Source organism: Pygoscelis adeliae, unplaced genomic scaffold (assembly GCF_000699105.1).
Source record: "Pygoscelis adeliae isolate BGI_AS28 unplaced genomic scaffold, ASM69910v1 Scaffold209, whole genome shotgun sequence".
NCBI classification, from domain to species: domain Eukaryota; kingdom Metazoa; phylum Chordata; class Aves; order Sphenisciformes; family Spheniscidae; genus Pygoscelis; species Pygoscelis adeliae.
In genome coordinates this window covers 3356363-3359734 of record NW_008825538.1, presented here as the reverse complement: position 1 = coordinate 3359734, position 3372 = coordinate 3356363, and positions in this window count along the sequence as shown.

Sequence of the window (3372 nt, the reverse complement as noted above, 5' to 3'; positions counted from 1 at the left end):
ATAGTGCCATTGCAGTAACAGGGCTCAGCCAGAGGAAGGGGGGATGAAACATTTAGAATTAGAAGTGGCATCTCAAAAAAAAACCCAAAAATGATTTCTGTGAAATGTTCCTTCCTTCTACATTTGCCCATTTGCCATGGGCTGAAAGTCCAGCCAATATCTATCATTTCCCAAGTTCAACCCTTTCTCTCCCTTTCCATCTCACCTGTCCTTTTTTTTTTTTTCCCCTAGCAACATCCCAAGGCTAACCCAACACCAGCTGGAAAACTCATAAAGACTTGGGGAAGAAGACAACGCAGGAGGTATTCCCCAAATATTTCAAAATTTTTGGGTTGTAATTTTTAACCAGTCCCAAAATGTTATTTGCCTGAAACTGAAGAAGAAAGATGATGCCAAGACTTTTGAGCTTGGAGGGATGAAGTCAGTACCATTTTTCAGTGCCCTCCTGGAGGTACCTAATGAAAGGTCGAGTTGGCTGCCTGACATATGTGGCCACTCCAAAGCTGTGCTGGAAAACAGAGTGCCTGAGACTTTCTGCCCAGCTGTGCTCCACGCTGACCCTGCCCCAGGCTAGTGCTCACAGTCAGAAGTAGCCTCTGGGTCACGCTCTCCTCCTTTGCATCCAGAGGTCAGTTCAATGATGTAACTTATTGGAGGCTAGAAAGAGAGAGAACAAAAGTGATATTTTGGAAGAAGCAGGTGAAGAGAGAAAAGGACACCCAAATGGGGTGTGACCAGGGGAAAGGTCCTGGGCTGGCAGCAGCCTGGGGCTCAGGACAAGCCCTGCTTATAATATTTAAAATACTATGTTCAGGGTGGGAGGAACGACAGATGAAGAGGATGAAAGTCCTTCTCTTACCCCAACCCCTCCAGATGACTCAATGGTGGAGCAAGAAGGGGTCTGATTAGGTGGAAAACACTGAGAAACCCCACCAGCTATGAAGAAGAGCACCCCACCTCTCATGCCATCTCAAGTAAGTATGAGCCAGGGATGGGGACAGCTCCAAGAGCTGTGGTGTGCAGGCCAGGGTGTGAGCATGTGGGTCTGTGTCTCACTGGGGCTACTGCCACCTCTCCATCCAACTCCTCCTGCACTTTTTTCCAATGTCTCAAGAGTGTATGCACGAGTCCAGGTTGTCTTTTCTGAACTTTACCTGGGAATTCCCAGTAAAAAAATGCCCTACAACTGTTGTGACGCCCCGGAAGTACCATCAGAGCCCTTCAACCTGTGACAAAGTTTTCCACTGAACTTTGTTCCCCCAAAACAACAGACAGCCAAAGTTGGCATGTTTTGGCTTTTACTCAGCATCAACCCAATGGGTACAACACCCAAAGGCTGCACTTTGAATTTGCCTTGCTGTCATCAGGAGGAAAGCAGGGAGCAGGGTGTCCTGAACTTTGATTTGGAAAACAAGGCTTCGAGTGAGTATCTCCCCGGTGAGGCTGGTGGCACCGCTGCTCCTGCTCTTGTCCTGACCTGCTCACGCAAGGCAGATATTTGGGGCATGTCCACCCCAGCCCTGTGCCTTACTGAGGCAGTTTGGAGGCTGTCGGCGTGGGCAGCGAAGGCAGAGCATTGCAAAGGGAGCTGCCGCAGCAGAACCATCCCTACTGTGGTGGTTATCTGCATCTCTCCTGGGCCAGGGTTTGGGCTCGCTCCGTTCCTTTCTGGGTCACCAGCCAAGCGCTGCACTGGGGAAGCTGCCATGACCAGGGATTATCAAAGTGATGATCATGACAATCAGTCCACCCTGACCCAGCTGCATTAGTGAGACATCCAGCCTTCATCACCCAGTGGTGTATTACCCACAGAAAAGCTGACCTGTCGGGCGACTTCTGGGGTCTTTTCTGCTTGTCCAGGCAGTGCAGAAATACTCTGAGACACCTTCCTGGTGTGCCCTGGGCTCTTCCTCATGTCAGGTCCTGACACACAGGCACAAGCCTTGCAAGCCGGGTATCAATGTGAACATGCCCCCCCAAAGCAGATGCACAGTTTAACTGCTTCATGCCAGGAAGGGTGTAGATGGGCTCTCACTTTCTGGGAGCACTGACTCACGCTCTGGGGCAGCATCCTCCTCCTTCCACGCCGAGACCTTACCACAGAGCTCCCCATCCACCCTGGCATCCCAGCAGCCTTTCCCCATCCATTGCCTTGTTTTCACCCTTTGGGTACCTGGGCCCTCCATGTGCTGCAAATATGACCGTGGCCCAAAAAACCACATTCCCATTTCCCCTGTCCTCCCTCTCCCCCTCATCTCACCCCCCCACCCCCACCTGGGGATGAATGAGACGCTCTCTGTGGCTGCAATATATCATTCTTACTATTTGTTATGAGGTTTTAATGAGTGCAGAAGATTAGGATGTTTGCAACAGCGTAACAATAAAATACATATCTCGCTCATTCCTTGCCAAAAAGTACTTACAAATAATAAAAGTGAGGCTAGCTGAATGCATAAATCTCCTTTCACAAGCCCCCACCCACTGTGCAATAATTAGTACAAAGTGCAGTGCTAATAGATCATCTTACTTGTGTGGGAAACTTGACATTATGCTTTGTTTATATTATCCCTTTGGCAAGAATCTGCATGGCAAATCCTGGCAGCCAGCAAACAAGAGGCTCTCAAGGAAGGTTTCCAGACTGTCGTGCAGAAAAGCAAGCCACAGGATTGCGTGCTGGTCAGGATGCCGAAACCAGCTGGGGAGCTGAAGCGTTAGATCCAGCTTTTATGGAATTGAGCTACGAAGTTTCCAGCTGACTAGGAGCAACATCCTGCGACTGATTTGCAAAGGGCTGTTCCCACCCCAGCCACAACAAATCAGTGTGAACCTTGGCTTCAGGATGGTGCCCTTTGCTCTAATTATATATTCAGGGCCCAATTTACCGCCTGGGCCTCCTAATGGGAACAGACGGGGTCGCCCAGACTTGAGACAGGCACCGAATACGGCCCCTGCGGTCTCTGGCTGTGTAAGTAGAGGGTTTTCAGCCAGTGCCCAAATCGCTCCAGCTCCCTAGACCCTTCTCTTCCACTCAGCCCCTACGGAGACCTTGGCTGACGTGGGAATCGCCTCCACTGGCACATCTGGCTCTGTCCCATGGTCCAGGGTTGCTGCAGTACAATTTGCCCAGGGCATGAGGGGTCTCAAAATGCTCCCGGTAGGTGCAAGGACTGTCTTCAGCTCCCTGATGACCGAAATGAGCAGTGGGTCGACGTGCTGGGTGGAAAGCCAGCCCTCACTCACCATGCCTGCTGGTCTTCATCCCACAGCCCCTATCTCTCTGGTTGGGCTCAAGTACCTTCCTTTTGCTTGTTCCTCCATCCCAGGGAGCAGTGGAAAAAACAGAGCCCAGTGCTTGGACGTAGAGGTGCATTC